Source organism: Arctopsyche grandis, chromosome 1 (genome assembly GCF_051622035.1).
Source record: "Arctopsyche grandis isolate Sample6627 chromosome 1, ASM5162203v2, whole genome shotgun sequence".
Taxonomy (NCBI): Eukaryota; Metazoa; Arthropoda; class Insecta; order Trichoptera; family Hydropsychidae; genus Arctopsyche; species Arctopsyche grandis.
In genome coordinates this window covers 28,720,819-28,738,443 of record NC_135355.1, presented here as the reverse complement: position 1 = coordinate 28,738,443, position 17,625 = coordinate 28,720,819, and the positions used below count along the sequence as shown (strand labels likewise).

General features: G+C 36.8%; 1 protein-coding gene across 2 annotated transcripts in view; it reads right to left on the bottom strand.

The window, feature by feature from the left end:
- Positions 1 to 17,625, bottom strand: part of AstC-R2 (Allatostatin C receptor 2) — a 92,403-nt gene that overhangs the window by 5,301 nt on the left and 69,477 nt on the right. The window lies entirely within an intron of this gene.

The window sequence follows — 17,625 nt, the reverse complement described above, 5'->3', positions numbered from 1 at the left end:
AAGATTGTAGCAGGAGGGAGGAGGGGAGCTGCAAGTACCATATTTGCCCTCTGGTAAAAAATTTATTTTTTCTCGCTTGCTCAATGCTGAGCGTCGTGGTCATCATCTTGTAAACGATTGACGATCCGTCTCCATTCCTCCCAATTCTGTGCCAAGTTAAAGGCAGCGTTAATGGACTATCCCCCCAGTTCCTTGAATTGGTCAGACTATCTCTTGAGAGACCGTCCTCTCGCTCGCCTTCCTTCCAGCGTTCCGGTGACTACCAACCTCTCCAGACTCTCTACATTCTTCCAATCATATGGTTAAAGTATGAAAGAACTCTTTTTCTACATATTGTGGAGTCTCTTCGAGGATGGAGATGTCTGTGCGTCTTGCGGTTCATGTTATGCGTAGCATCCGTCTCCTGCACCACAATTTAAAATGAATTTAGAATGTCCCACTCTCTCTTTTTCGCATTCCAAGGTTCAACTCCATATAATGCAATGGAAAACACCAGAGATCGCTCCAGCTGGACTCTTTTTTTTCCATAATAGATCGGTTCTCTCATATTTTTATCATCATCGTTTTCGCCATTCCTACTCTTCTGCGGATTTCCGCATCCTCCTTACCTTTGAAATCAAGGCACCTAGGTAGATAAAGCCGTCGACTTCCTCATAGTCTTTTAGAGTGTTGGCTCTGCAGACTCTCCACATCCTTCCTGGCCATATGGCTAGAGTAGGAAAGAACTCCTTTCCTACATGTTGTGGAGAGTTTCTCTGAGCCTGCCACTTTAAGGATAGAGATGCTCGTGCATCTTGGGGTCCATAGTATACGTAGCATTCGTCTCCAATACCATATTTCGAATGCATCTACATATTTTTTATTTTTTTTTTATTATTTTTTTTTATTTTACATATATACCAGGAAGGCCTTACAGGTAAATCCCAATGCGCCTTCCTGGCCAATTACAAATACAAATGCAGCATTTTTTTTATTATAAGTCGTTGAATTGCGAGACACTGAAAAAACTCGCAAATTAACGAGACATCTATGAATTGTACATACATTTTTATTGTACATCCATCAAATTTCAAATAGTGGTGACATAGTAGGTAGGAAGGATTTTTAGCCAATTTTTTTTTCCGGGAACCGTTTCAACAATGAAATCAGAGAAAATTGGCAAACTCTGATAGGAAACGATCAACCTGGAGTCACAAATCCAGGTCTGACCAACAGCATACTCTGAAAAATTCATTTTAATTCAGGGATGGAACCCGGCACCTTCTTGACGGTAAGCAGAAGCTTAACGTCCGAGCTATGCTGCTGGCATATTTTTGTAGAATATGCCTCAATCTCTTTTTCAGAGTCCAAGTCTCGACTCCATTCAATGCAATGGTGAACACTGGAGATCGTACCCGACGGATTTTCGTTGTGTTCATAAAAGAGCAGTCATTCCTTTGAGAACAAGGCACCTAAAATATAAAGGTAGACGAAGTCGTCGACTTCCTTATAGTTTTTTAAGGCATAGGACTTCATAAGAGTCTCAAATCCGTCAAAGAATACCCTATCTATGTCCCCGCTTAGTAATATGACAAATCAAAAACCAGTGGCGTGCCATGAAAATCTCCCTGTTTTTGTGGTGACGTCATACCGAGTCAACTAGTATCTCGCATGCACATACATACGTGACTACGATTGTGTGACAAAAACAGAGATTTTCACGGCTGATATGTACATATGTATGGTATTTATTTATGTAATTCACGATTAAGGTTTTGCAAATTTGACTAAATTTAGAAATAAAAGGTTGGTTGAACTGATCGGTTAACAAACTCGAAGGTATTATTCCTGATCGTCGCACTTCTCATAAAACAAACACGAAAATAACCGTCGCTGGAAAACGAGAAAATTCGACGTATCCGGTTTCCTACGTACATACACACACACACACACACACACACACACACACACACACACACACACACACACACACACACACATACTTGTTGTATTTTATGTACATTTTCGGCCAATCGTTCGTCCTTTTTGATGGGGTCGTTTGCGACCCGCATGATCGCCCCCATATATATATATTTTTTATAACCTCGATGCCGTTTGACAGATCCGGTGCATATAAAATCCTACCGCTCCGCTTCGATTAAATAAAGATGAAGGGAAAATAGTGGAAGTTTGCAAAGGACGGGGAAAAATAATTTAATATTGCGATGGCCGTAAAGCGTAACTATGACATTCGGGGGGGTTCGGTGTTATTAAAGGTACATGCATAGTTATATTTAGAATTTTATAATTTTGCGTAATGAGGCTACGCGCGGTTGGTAGGGAGGAGGAAAGGAAATGAAATTTCTTGATGCATTAAAGGTGTACTTAAGATTTTCATGTAAATAGAGTTTGTGTAATTACATCAGTTTCAAGTGAGATAGCAGTGATGCTATGTATGCTCCAACGAAGACGGCAAATATTTACATGAAATCACATTTTATAATTTTTTTTTAATTTCTGTATTCATATTTGTAATTTCGTTTGAGTGTGAGTTAGTCATTATTGATACACATTTTTTGTGTAAAATATCCAGTAAAACTATCGAATTACCAATATTTATTATTGCTTTTTCGTACGATTTAATGAAAAACCAATATTGCGAGCCCTTCAAATGTAGCTGCTTTATTTTTTATTTATTTCTATCAAAATATCCTTCGAAAACAACTCAAATATCTGGAATGGTATAATTTCATTAGCCTCATTTATACCAGCACAGATATAAACAGCAGTACGAAACATATTATTTAGTATATTCTACATAAATGGACACATTCATATGTTCCGTAATGTGTATGCGACGTATCCGAAACAACAGCAACCGACACGATTTATTCATATTATACAGCAGTACAAAGGGTGACCATACGTCTCGTTTTGGCAGGGCAGTCCCGTTTTTTAAGAGCTTTACTTTTTGAATTATTTGATTTGTCCTGTTTTGTCCGTCCATCGATGCATGAAAGAATTTTGACCGCCCTTCGTTTTACTAATAAGTCCTAACATAAAAAAGTACTAACCTCAAATATAAATTTTTATACAATATATTCATTTTAAAGAAACATTTAAATATTTTGTTACACAAAAAACCGCTTTGTGCTCAAATAACTGTAAAATTCAATTTTATATTATATTTAATTTTTTAAATATAATATAATTAAAATAGTTTATAAAAAAGTGGAGTGGAGTGGAAAAAGGTTAAAGAAATGTACGTCTGGTAAAAATTATACTACTTAACAAAAGAAGAAATGAATTAAAAGAAATCATAAGTTTTAGTTGCACATACTTTTTGCAATTAAAAGAAAACCGAGAATATATTTTTGGAAAATTTTTAGTTTGTAGAAATATGGATCTGTTCAGTTCATGTCACCGAAACGTATCAAACTGAACCGGTATTTTTTGGACACTGTGGAAATATTCCCTCATGACGTTATAGTGGCGAGTGCACTCGTGCTAGCAAAAGTACTGCCGTGTGCATTTCAATGTTTTCGGAAACATAATATTTTAACAATATTGACGCAAGCAATATTGCGCCGTATCGTCACGCTCCGTAATGTATATGTTAGCCGATTTTACCCTGAACTCAGCCAAGGCAAGTCTGAACGTGCCGAAAACGGGCGGTGCTGTATAGTGTGAATAGAATTGAACGTGCTGTATAGTGTGTATAGTGTGAACAGAATGAACGTGCAGTGCTGGATAATATAAACGGACTTTAATTCGGATAAGACCCACAGATTAAACGTTTCTTTTTTTTGTCAACTCCGTATTATTTTACTACTTTTAATGACAATCATCACGTAGTTGACAAAATACATTACGATAGATATATGTAATATAATTATTTGGATCTAATTTATTTTATTTTATTTATATTTATATTATATGATTCTGTGTATGTAAATAAGTTAGATTAAACTGGTTTTCAAAGAATTAGTAAGCATGTTTACGGTTATCTATTATTGATTCAATAATTTGTTTTGAATTCGAAGTGCATATATTTCGTTTCTTAATCACCATCCATTACGGAATTGGGGTAAGATATTTGGAGTCTAAGTAACCGTTTTAAGCATTCAAAAGGAATATCTACAATTGTAACCAGAGGCAATTTGTAGATGTTATCAGCGAGAGCGTAATTGCAAGTCTCACTTTAAGTTCTTACTGGTGATATATGACTGAAATTGGTGGCGGTGGAGCATAGCTGTTTATGCAAACGTCCCGAAATCTCCACACACTTATTATATTATTGTTGAAGTTGTTTCTCACTCGCTTTTCACACGAGGGGGTGGCGAAAATTTTACGGCAAAGCACTCTCCCCCCCACAATCGTTTTTCCACCTCACACCTCTATTTCACCAGTTGTATGGTCTCCAAGTGGGGTGGGGTGGTGGTGGTGGTGGTGGAGAGATGGGGTTGGTTCTCCAGCCTCTGGGCAGGTCGTCCACACGAATTACTGACGCCATTTACCCTTAAAGTGTGCTCGTGTGGACAAGGTAACGTTGAGTGTTAATTAACTCTATTTGCCCGGACGATGGTGACTTTGGCTAATCGGAAAATGCAATACGTATTCGTGAATCAGTTTCGCCTTATTTATTTGTACGGTCAAAAAAAAGTGACCATTTATACAAAGAATAAAAATACAATGCAATACAAATAAAGTTAATAATAATAGTTTAGAAAAATATAAAGAAAGACAACAAAAAAAATAAACTACATATATGTTAAAATAATGTTTGGATAAATCACGTTTTAGCTTACATCTACTGATATTAAATAAATCAAACACATGTATACAGCTCATTACCCATTAGTCACGTTTCCCCAGCTCATTAGTCTGGGAAAACGTGACATGGCTGAGTTCGATGAATAATTTGTGGTTAACCTGGGCATATCAAGAAGATCATTACAGCTAATTGATCTGCCCGGTGCATGGAATTTTATTAAGCTCACCAATTCAAAGCAGTCGATAATGCCATTAAGAATACCAAATAAACATAAAATATCATTATTTTTTTTACTATCACACAATTTTGATAAATGCATTTCTTTATAAATGACTAGTGGTTTTACCCGGCTTCGTTCGTCTCTTTCGAAATTATATGTATACCAGAATCCGGCGGCCTCCCCGGCGCCTTCCACCTCGCGGACTTCGAATCCTTCGGATCGGAAAAAATCAAATCGGCGCCTCACAAAAAAAATAAAATAATGTGTTGTCTAGGAACCAGCGAACGAAGGTTACATATGTTTTTTTTGGACAAACTCTATTAACTTAATATGTTTTAGTGAATAAGGAGATCAAATGGTGAAATTGTATTCTAATTGATCTAGTAGTACTATTGTCGTGCCTGTTGATTTCAACGGGTATTTCGGAGAGGAATTAATATACGAATTAAAATAAAGTTATATGTTATATATAAATATAGTGTAAGGTAATTTATAGGCGCTCGCGCGTATTAATAGTAAAAATTCCAGTGCGCTCATTGAAAATGAAAAATGAAAAATGATTAATAAATGTGTGTGTCTTCGCAGAGGTGTGTACGCTCCCACGCATCTGACACTGACGTCACCCATTTCATCTTATGCGCTCAATATCAAGAGCACATGTCGGACGCTCAGGTCCCCACTTCCCTTCCACCCCGCTTCCCCGCGTCTCTTGGACGCGATCGGTCGCTACGCCACTTCCTTATGCATAACGTATAAAATTTGTTTTTTTGAAATCTCCTTACTTGACCACGCACTCGCACATACAAACATACATTTCGTCCGTTTTTATATATTTTATACATATAAAATTTCTGTATTTATATTTTTAAAGTGGGTAGATTTTCTTATTAATTTGGGGAAAATTAGTGAAAATGCAACTTACGTATGTATGAAAGTATTTTAATAGCACATCACAAATGAGTACATTATATGTAGTATTATTATTAAGTGTTTTTTCCCTTTAAATTAGTATGTATAAATGTATACAGTACAGGTCACTATACATTGCCCAATAGAATGAGTAAAAAACGTGACTTATTTGCAATCTCGTAATTTAACTTTCATCGAACGTCTTACAGTTTTCGAAGAAAATTTTATATTTCATTATTTTTTTAGTTCTTCAGCTATGTAGTTGAGAAGGTCCGTTTTTGGGATTTTTAAATACATTTGGCTGAACGGACACTTGGTTGAATGAATTTAATGTTTAAATATTAAATTTTATTGAGCTCGGGGTAATTTCCGAATAATGTTTTCAGTGAGTTTTGGGTATTTTCGATACACAATCGGTCAAATAATGTCCGTCGGTCTAATGTACGTTTGGCCAAGCGTCCGTCAGCCTAACGTCCGTTTGTTAAGTGTCCCTTCGGCCAAAAGACACGCACGGTTAAAATGAGATCATGAGTCATGACTAGAGGTAGGACCGGAAGCGTGCTTTTTACAGAAAACAGGGCATTTTGGGTCTATTTTCCAGGAAATACAGCAAAATACAAAGCCAGAGTGCAAAAAAAAGGTTCATCATAAAAATGAACAATTCACGGCGAACAATAAACAAATAACAGCGAAAACTTGGTCCGCTCTTTAATCATGACGCAGTGGTCTTAAAAGCTTTTATTTTATATATACTTCCCGTTTTAGATTGATTTTTTATAGAACCAATAAGGATAACTGTATCCTTTTATTGTTATTTGACCAGCATATCGTGATAATTTAAGTTGTTTGGAAATTTCATCTATCCCGACCATACATCATTAGGGCAATGGCAAATAAAATTATACCATTTTAAGTGTTCATAGTTCAAGTGAAATAACAATAAAAAGGTTTTTTTAAGAAGTCAACAATTTTAAAACCTTCTTGTCCTAATGAGACATTAAATGAGGCTCCGATTTTAGTCCCGATCCTTGAAAATGTATTGAAATAATCCGAGTACTTTTCCTTTTACTCGATTCTTGTGTTTTTGGAATTTTTTAATAAACGAAGACGCACTTAAATAAAAAACAAAATAGAAATGGAAACGATGAAAACAACGCGACAAAACCATTTCTCTATAAACAATGATTTGCGTTAAATGGAAAATTTATATATGTATATGTACATATATATATATATATATATATATATATATATATATATATATTTTTTTTTTACCAATTTATTGAACTAGAAAAATCGGAAAATTCTAAAATGCGACGGTTGAACTATGTATGTATATATTAAAAATATCCGTTGAATTTCACTTGCAAAATATTATTTATTTTTAATACAAATGAAAATGTTCATTTTATATGTATATTCTTCGTTTTATTTTAATGTATTTATCACTATCGCAATATGTTTTAGTGAAATTTAAATATGAACGATGCTAATCACTTTACTGCGAAGATGTTCTCGAAACACGAGGCAATTTAAATAATTGACGCTAGAGAGTGAGCTGGTGTGGAGAATTTTCTAATACAGCTTTCCGCTTCTGTAAACCGACAAGAAGATTGGAAGTGAGAGTGACATAGAAGGTACGTACATAAGATGAGGCTTTGCGCGATGCGAATAACAAAAAGGCAGTGGATTAGGATAACCAGGTGAGGAGAATTTCATCTGGCAGGTGGTCGTGAATGGAAAATTTGACATTGTTATTCGAGACGTGTTGACTTTTTTTTTGCCGAAAAAGACTAGATTTTTTTTGTAAAACTTTATTACGTGGTATCGTTAGGGGCGCTTGTCTGCGAAAAAAAAAATAACCTACGACACATCCGTATTTGATCAAAAAAAAAAAAATCCACTTGGCCAAAACGTGACATTCTCCACGTCAAATTACTCTTTTAATGGAACAGTGCGTCGTACGTGACGCAATATAAAAAGCGAAAAGTCTTTCAACAAGTCGATATTGTATGTAAACATACATACATACATACATGTGTTATATTTTGCAAATCGAGTAATATGCGATAATCTATATACATTTTTGCACTGAAAAATATTAATACCAAAAAGTTTTCATGGGCGGCAGCTCCGAGTGAGTTAATTCACTTTCAATGTTTGCGAGAATACGTACGTGAGCTGAATACTGATCGTGGTCTAAACTTATTTTCAGCCAAACCAGCAGAAAAATAATCTCAATCCCGTTTCCTCAGAATCACGGACAACTTTCACAGCTACTTTGTTTTTCGGCGGCCGGCTAAATATCCAGAAATTTGTAATTGAATATCTTTGATCCTTTCAATTTGACGGAACCAAAACGGAATACGTAATATTTTGAACGTGCTTTTCATTTTGCAAAGTACCTACCTACACACCTATTTGAAGCTTAAAGCAATAATCTCGTACTTTTGCATATATCTTCTTCTTTTTCCTCGTTTGCTCAATGCTGAGCGTCGTGGTAATTGATTTCATCTTGAATTTGATTGACGATCCGCCTCCAATCCACTCGGTTCTGTGCCAAGTTGAAGGCAGCGTCAAGGGACGATCCCGCTAGTTTTATGATTTGGCCAGACCATATCTTGGAAGACCTACATCTCGCTCGCCTTCCCTCCAGCGTTCCGGGGACTACCGGCTTCTCCAGCCTCTCCATATTCTTCATGACCAAACGGTCAAAGTAGGAAAGAACCCTTTTCCTACATGTTGTGGGTAGACTTTCTGAGACTGCCAGCTCTTTGAGGTTGATGCGTCTTCCGGTCTATGGTATGCGCAGCATCCGTCTCTTTAACCACATTTCGAATGCATACTCGTACAGTGTCCCTTTTTCTATTTTTCAGGGTCCACGTCTCGACTCCATACATTGTAATGGGGAACACCAGATGGATTTTCGGTCTTCTCATAATAAAGCGGTTCTTTCATATTTTTTATCAGACTGACCATCGCCGTTTTCGCCATTCCTACTTTTCTGCGGATTTCCTATTGGCATCCTCCTTACTTTGAGATCAAGGCACCTAGGTAGATAAAGTCGTCGACTTCCTCGTAGCCTTTTAGGGCGTTGGACTTTATACGAGTCTAAATAGGATTTTTTGTTTTATTTTTTTTTATCTCTAGACTCAGGTGTGTACTTCGTCTACATCCCACTTCGAAGTAGTTCAGCCATTTCATCCTCATTGCTGGCCATTAACATTGTCTCGTCTACGAATCTTATGTTAAAAATCTTTCTGTCGATGTTAGAAATCTTTATATCGATATATTTGAAAGTGGCAAAAGTCCACTTTTCTTCATTTAGAGAAATATCTCGCAAAATGTTAAATATAATGTTTTGTGTTTAACAATATTTAAAAATACTGAAGGAATGTAATACGTTTATTCTGTTTTTTCAAGATTCTGTACATATCGAATAAGTGATAGCAATTTGTGAATCAAGTAAAATAGAAATAAGTGTTTTTGGAACTGAAAATTGGACTTTCACCACTTTCAGATATAACGGCTCATATACATATATTAAAAAGATCAGGAGACAGTATGCATCTCTGTCGGACGCCTTTTTGTATGAAATTATTGGCAGATAATCTGCTCTAGGTTCAATCCGTTTGCATCCAGTTTTGATCGTACGTTTGTAGGTGGGTGTGTGGATTAAAGTAAAGTTTGCTCACGTTCCTAGCACGAGTGTCGTGTATGCTTTCCAGGATATACGCAACGCACCTTTAATATTGCATATTAATATTCTGGACACGTTGACTGACCTACCCTTATCTGCTTCAAGAATTTCAGCATCGCCCTTGATTGAGTTTCACGGCCATTAACGATACGTCGACGTGTCCACGTCCAAAATGAGGAATTTTCTGTAAGGTATTTCCAAATTTAGTCGATATCAATAATGCAGGGAGAAATTTCCGGGTGTTGTACTAAATTTTAAATTTCGATTTGTGAAATTCTCGTAAATTTATGCAAGTTTGCATGCAAACCTTTATGCTAAATTTGATATTTTATTTTTTTGCAGGTAAACCAAATTTTTTATACACACATAAATACTAACAATTCCAAATATTTTACAAATACTATTATATTTTAATTTAGGTAAAATACCATCCATTTTACGATTTGACCATAGATGTCTAGAGACATCTATGGACAAATTCTATATACAGCAATTTTTTGCAAGAAAGACGTAAATTTTTACAGAAAAGAGTGGTTTGCATATTTATAATAATTAAAGATTATAATAGACCGCTTCATAAATGTTCAAAGCAAGAGAGCAAAAAAAAAATGGTTTTTCTACGAAATTGACAATCGTGAACCAATTTTTGTGCGAAAAGCATTCATCAAACGCCGATCTTTATTATTAATTATTTATAAAACTGAGCAACATAATATCACGTTTTTACTTACCGGAGCGGAGACTTATAAATCTTTACTAAATTTGACACAATGAATTCGAGTGAGACAATGATTTTTTTGATTTCCTCTCGTTTGTGAGATATGAACGTTAATAAAAAAAATATTCAGATTGAAAGGCAATTCTCATAAACACAGTGAAGTATAAAACTGGCCCAATAAATGCATGATAGCTCAAGAAAAAAAATTCGGGTGTGACCAACCCATGACTTTAACTATGTATTTGAGGAATATAAGAAGGTTACAAAACAAAATTCGATATTGAACCGTACAGACTGATAATGAAATACTAATAACTATGACAGCGATACAAATTGAGCGCAAATGTATGGAAACTTGCACACGACAAAAGTTCTACTTCCGGTTGTCGGATTTTGATAAAAAAAAATTTTAATACTTATAATCACTATTAGTATTATACAAATTAAATATCAATAAAATAAAAATAATTTAAAAGGTCAAAATAAAATAATTAAATATTGTTTAAAAAATAAAAAAAATACTACTTCTGGCTTACGAATTCTGACCAAAACTTGATCAGTTCTAAGTCAGTATATAAATAATACAAATATAAATTATACGTTCAGGGGTGTGGACAGAATCGAGGCGACAGCATTTTTGACCTTTCTAAGAGGAAAAAATCCCACTTTCGGTTTATTAAATTTAGTGATTTTTTTTATTTTCATTAGAATAATACAAGAATTGTACTTGAATTTGTTCGTGAAGAACACACATGTTTAAGGGGTCGAAAAAATAGTGGAAGAACAATCGGACAAGAGTAAACTGCCACTTCCGGTTGAGGGATACTTACCAAATTTTATGCTTCATCTTTTAGATATGAAATTTCAGTTCAATAAACCAAAAGGTTTCTGAGAAAAACATAAAAAATCTCGATTCTCTAGAGTAAAAGTACTACTTTCGGTTCAGATAAAAATATTTAAAAAATTTAAGGTTATAAAAATTATTATTTTTAATTATTATTACATGTAAAAAAATTCAGTTTGATTCAGTTAGCGGTTTGGAAGATAATTGAATTTAAAAACTTAAAAAAAGAGGATACCTATAAGAGGAGGTACCATTTCCGGCCAACTTAAAAATTTGAAAAAAATCACTTCGTGTCGATAAGAATTTCAGTAACCGATACTAAGTTTCAGTTCGATAGGACTAACGGTGTTCAAAAAATCCTCAAAATACACAGACACACCCACACATTTTTCCAAGATCATGAAAACGTGATCAGTAATCGATTCTGTGTTCGAATCAGTCAAAATCTCGAGCTCGAATTTTCGCATGTTTACAAAACTTCATCTATTGTTACTACGTACATACATAGATAAAGTAAAAACGTGTAACAAAAATAGTATATTTTTGACTTTTAAAATTCACTAGATAATTAATTATAAGCATTTTGAAGCAATGATATCAATAGAAAAAAAATATAAATATTGATTCCAACCTCAATTTTGGCAATGCGAACTGCAAAAGCAAAATCTAATCTAATCTATAATTTGGAAAGAGACTTTGTATGTATCCTTGGTCGTCGTCTTCTTCGTCGTCTTCTTCGTCGTCCGTAGATCGGTGACGTCATCGAACACGTGATTCGTTTTTTTTTTTTTCGATCCATGGGCGCCGATTTGTTTTTTTCGATTCAATGGATTCACCCCCGCGGGGGCGCAAGGCGAGTAGTTTCATGGGGCCCCGCCAGGGGCGCCACAAGGGGCGCAGCCCCGTGGGGCCCCGAAGGGGGCCCGGGGGGCCCAGCCTCATGGGGCGCAGCCCCATGGGGCTCAAAAGGGGGCGCCACGAGGGGCGCAGCCCCGTGGGGCCCCGGGGGGGCCCAGCCTCATGGGGCGCAGCCCTATGGGGCTCAAAAGGGGGCGCCACAAGGGGCGCAGCCCCGTGGGGCCCCGAAAGGGGCCCGGGGGGCCCAGCCTCATGGGGCGCAGCCCCATGGGGCTCAAAAGGGGGCGCCACGAGGGGCGCAGCCCCGTGGGGCCCCGGGGGGGCCCAGCCTCATGGGGCGCAGCCCCATGGGGCTCAAAAGGGGGCGCCACAAGGGGCGCAGCCCCGTGGGGCCCCGTGGGGCCCCGAAAGGGGCCCGGGGGGCCCAGCCTCATGGGGCGCAGCCCCATGGGGCTCAAAAGGGGGCGCCACAAGGGACGCAGCCCCGTGGGGCCCCGAAGGGGGCCCGGGGGGCCCAGCCTCATGGGGCGCAGCCCCATGGGGCTCAAAAGGGGGCGCCACGAGGGGCGCAGCCCCGTGGGGCCCCGGGGGGGCCCAGCCTCATGGGGCGCAGCCCCATGGGGCTCAAAAGGGGGCGCCACATGGGGCGCAGCCCCGTGGGGCCCCGAAGGGGGCCCGGGGGGCCCAGCCTCATGGGGCGCAGCCCCATGGGGCTCAAAAGGGGGTGCCACAAGGGGCGCAGCCCCGTGGGGCCCCGAATGGGGGCCCGGGGGGCCCAGCCTCATGGGGCGCAGCCCCATGGGGCTCAAAAGGGGGCGCCACAAGGGGCGCAGCCCCGTGGGGCCCCGAAGGGGGCCCGGGGGGCCCAGCCTCATGGGGCGCAAGCCCTAATAGGCATTAACTAAGGGGGGCGAAGCCCTAGACGGCAATTAATCATGGGGGCGCGGAGGGGCGAAGCCCTAAAAGGCAACTGATCATGGGGGCGAAGCCTTAGACGGCATTTAATCATGGGGGCGCGGAGGGGCGAAGCCCTAAAAGGCATTAACTAAGGGGGGCGAAGCCCTAAACGGCAATTAATCTTGGGGGCGCGGGGGGCGAAGCCCTAAAAGGCATTAACTAGGGGGGGCGAAGCCCTAGACGGCATTTAATCATGGGGGTGCGGAGGGGCGAAGCCCTAAAAGGCATTAACTAAGGGGGGCGAAGCCCGAAACGGCAATTAATCTTGGGGGCGCGGGGGGCGAAGCCCTAAAAGGCATTAACTAAGGGGGGCGAAGCCCTAGACGGCTTTGAATCATGGGGGCGCGGAGGGGCGAAGCCCTAAAAGGCAACTGATCATGGGGGCGAAGCCCTAAACGGCAATTGCTCATGGGGCGTGGAGGGGCGAAGCCCTAGAAGGCAAAGGCTCAGGGGGGTGCCGAGGGCGAAGCCCTAGAAGGCAAAAAAAAAAATTAGATTTTTTTTTTGATTTTTTTAAATTTTTTTTTTGATTTTTTTTTTTTATTTTTTTTTTGATTTTTTTTTTTTATTTTTAATTTTTTTTTAATTTTTTTTTTTAATTTTTTTTTTTTTTTAATTAAATTAGCTTAGTCATGTTTAAGCGGTTTATATTATAAACACTGAGCGAAGCCGGGTAATACAGCTAGTATTTAATAAACGAAAACAAACCAAAAAAATCATTGTCATATTCAAATTCAATGGACCAAATTTAATAAAGATTGATTAGTCTCCACTTCGATAATATTTTTGTTGCTTAGTGTAATTAACAAATCCGAGATGCTAGAAACTCAATTTTGTGAGAAACGGGAAATGGTTGACAAACCGTTTCAACATTGAAATCAGACAAATTGGCATAATCTGATATGAAATAATTGACTTGAAGTCACACACACACATATATGTATTTAAGGTCCGGCCTACAATTTTTTTGTGTCATAATGTGTAAGCCTCTTTAGAATTTCATTTTGATTACTGTTTTATTCACAGTAATTACGAGTATATCCAAAATATAAATTATGAAAGACATAAAAATATTGAAATATTGATAACGAGTAGTATGTAAAATATAACTTTGTTCAGGCGAAGAGAAAGATTACCTGCACTTTGAATTGCATAGTTAATTAATGTTTTATGTTCATAATGTATTTATTTGACGTGCATTTTCCTCGCAAATATACTGTTTGCCATAAAATAGACGAGGCATTACTTTATTATCATAAACATAATTTCACATAAAAAGCTTTTCCACAGTTTATTACATCACAAATTGTAAGCTCCATTATTGAATACTATGTACATATGTACATATATATGAATTACCTGACGCTATTCGGGCGGGTGTGATTTTGTATGAGGACGATTTGACTTCGGTTTAAACTATTCAAAATTTTGTGGTTCTATGTACATACATATGTATGTTTATTGAAAATAGTAATATTAAATAGCGAGAGCACATCTATTGGGGTCCGAGCAATTTAAAAATCAATTTAAGTTATAATTAAAAGCGTACATCTATACATACAAATATTTAATGTTATAACTCTAATTTAAAATACATAAGTTAATTTATTTACGAAAAATTCACACACAAATGTACATAAATATTTAAAAGCCTGACTACTTCTAAGTTCTGAAACTTAATGATACCTTTGTTTATCTCAATTGTATATTATGTATATTATGAAGCAAAAAGTTCCCGGGTTCAAGCCCTGGTCTGAATTTGATCGAAAAGAGTTTATTCAGAAGTATTACTGCAGTGCTGCTGTTCAGACTTGGATATTTGTGACTGCAAGACGACCGTTTCCTATCAAAGTTTGCCAATTTATCTGGTTCATTGTTGAAACGGTCCCTCATCAAATTTACAATACCATCCTGCCCACTATGTCACCACTATTTGAATATGATTTCAAATTTATAATCTATACATTTATATACGTATGTACAAGTTAGATATCATATGTAGGTGTCGCTCAGGGGCAATCCGCTATGGCATCATGGCAGAATATAAATTTATTTAAAAAAAAATGTAATACATTTTTAATTATTATTGTTTTTACGCTTATAAAAATATATTAAATAATTTCCATTTTCGAATTCAACTTTAAAATGCCCTTCCCAAATAGAGCCGGTCAAAAACGAGGGCATCACTGTTTGTTGTCTGGGTATACATTATACCTATATATTGCCGAAAACCAGTTTGGGTCGCCATAGACCGCCCTTTATCGAAAAAAGCCCTTAGTTACTCGAGAGAAACAAAATCGAATAATTTATAGGCGAATCGCATGTGTTTCGCATTTTCCAATTTGAAAAGAGCTCGTACGATTTAGGAAGTAATTTTTCTCGAAATCGAACCGGTCGGTCCATTGGCAAGGGGTTGGTGTATAAACGCGTCGTTGGCATATTTGCACCTTAAACTTCAATACTATAAAGGATGCTGAAATTTGATTAGGATTTAAATAATATTTTTTCGGGATATGTTAAAATTCGTACCCTCCGCTGGAATCGGTTCCCGGTAATAGGAAATACATACATACATATAATATATTTTTTTATCATATTGTGTATTGTATATATTAGGATCAATATATAATATTATATTCCCCTTAAAAAGTTTTTTTGTTATTTTGCGAAAAGGATAATAAAGATTCATTATCGTTTAAAAGTAGCTGTATAAGTACTTATTTAAACAAAACGAAATAAAGTCTTGAATGTTTTTAGCAGAGATAATTGGAAATGAGCTGTTGTTAAGTAGTTTTCTTTATACGCAATTTGTTTCTTCGCTACGCTCATCTTGCAAGGCAAATTCGGCTTATATGTATCTATATACTTATATGTATCTATATATATATATATATATATATATATATTTTTTTTTGAAAACAAAATCTTTTGTTTTTGTCGGCCGAGTGAGTTCTTCGTAAACAATCACAAAGTTCCATCTCTTTCCACGATATACGATCTCAAGGGAAGAATGAGAGATGGAGCGTGTTAGCGTATTTTCGAAATTTTATTGATAAATGAAAGAGTCTAATCAAAATTTAATGTCGAAAGAATTGAACCATCAATTACGACTCACCCTGTGCGTGGTATGTAGAAAAGTCCTTCGTTTCAGCGTGAAAGGAGAATGTTTCGCGAAATTGTGCGGTTTCCTCTATTTCAATAGAGCGATATTTTACGAGTGCAAAAAGGAGGAGGGAAAGACTTCTTTGTTCGCCGTAAAATTTGTGCACTCGTTTTATGCGATGAAGACGCGTTCGTGCATACTGTAACACTTAGAAGCGTAAATTAGACCAAATTGCGGTGTTAATGGGGTTGCCATTGAATAAATTTCCTTTGACGAGGTTTCCGCGAATTACCTTTATCGAAAACCGCATGTCAAAAGCAGACGAGTATGCTCTTTTGCAGACGCGAAACTTTTCAGACGAACTTTTGTTTTTTCCACCACCATCGTTAAATGCTTTAATGTCGGTAATTAGAGCTTTGAACTTTGTCAATTTAAAACTAATCTTCGCCGGGGCGAAAAATATAAAATCGAATTGAAATAAATGTGTTCAATTAATTAGGGAACCTTTGAAATAATTTATAGCGTCAGTCTTTTGTGCTCTGCTTAATTACGTAACTTGTCGGATGGCAATTTCATTTAATCTGCTGGTCATATTATACATATGTACATATGTATGACTGAGATATCTATGTAGAGTATCTACAAAGAGAAAAACGTTTAAACAGCATTGAGTGGATAATAATAACACGGAGCAAAAAAAAAAAAATACTGGAGCGGAAACGTATAAATCTTTACTAAGATTGACTCACTCAATTCGAATTTGACAATAATTTTTGTTGGATTTCTCTCGTTTAGGAGATATGAGTGCTTAAAAAAATGGGCAATTTTTACAAATTTTTGACTTTTGCAGTTTCTAAAGTAGGTTCCGGTAAATCGGTTAACGAGTGATTACCGGTTTACCGAGATATTTTAAAGTATCAAAAAGTTAATATTATGGCATTATATTGTGATAGTAAAACATAGTAAAGCATTCATTTTACATTAACATAATTTATTACTGAATTCAAATGTCTTACATTCAAATGTTTTACAATTACATTACGTTACATTTTATATAAAAAAACAAAACGTTGAAAAAAACTTCTTCCACAATCTTATCTATCTCCATTTTCGTCCTCGTCTTCAACCGAATATTCAGTGTTTGTTTGACGAATAAACTTATCAAAAACGCATTGAATCTGTTCATTGCAAATATCCTCATATAATAACATAGTTTAAAAATCTTACTAAATGTTACCGGGAATTCCAAAATTTTTGAGCGGTAAACCGGTTTACCGAAAACCGGTAATGCATGCTCTAGTCAAAAATAAGTATTCGAATCAATAGTCAGATGTTTTTTTTCTATATCTTTATACAAAATCTATGTACATATGAATAGTTTATATTTTCATGACAAGTGGATTTTCTCTTGTAACCAGTCATAAAGGAGGTTTGTAAAAAAATACTTGCATTTCAAAATTGTGTTTTGAAAGTTTATGTATTTATAAGTATATATTATTTTATTTTATTATGCTATACTGTAAACCAATTTTTAAAGCCTTTTTCCGTTGTAGCCCGCGTCTT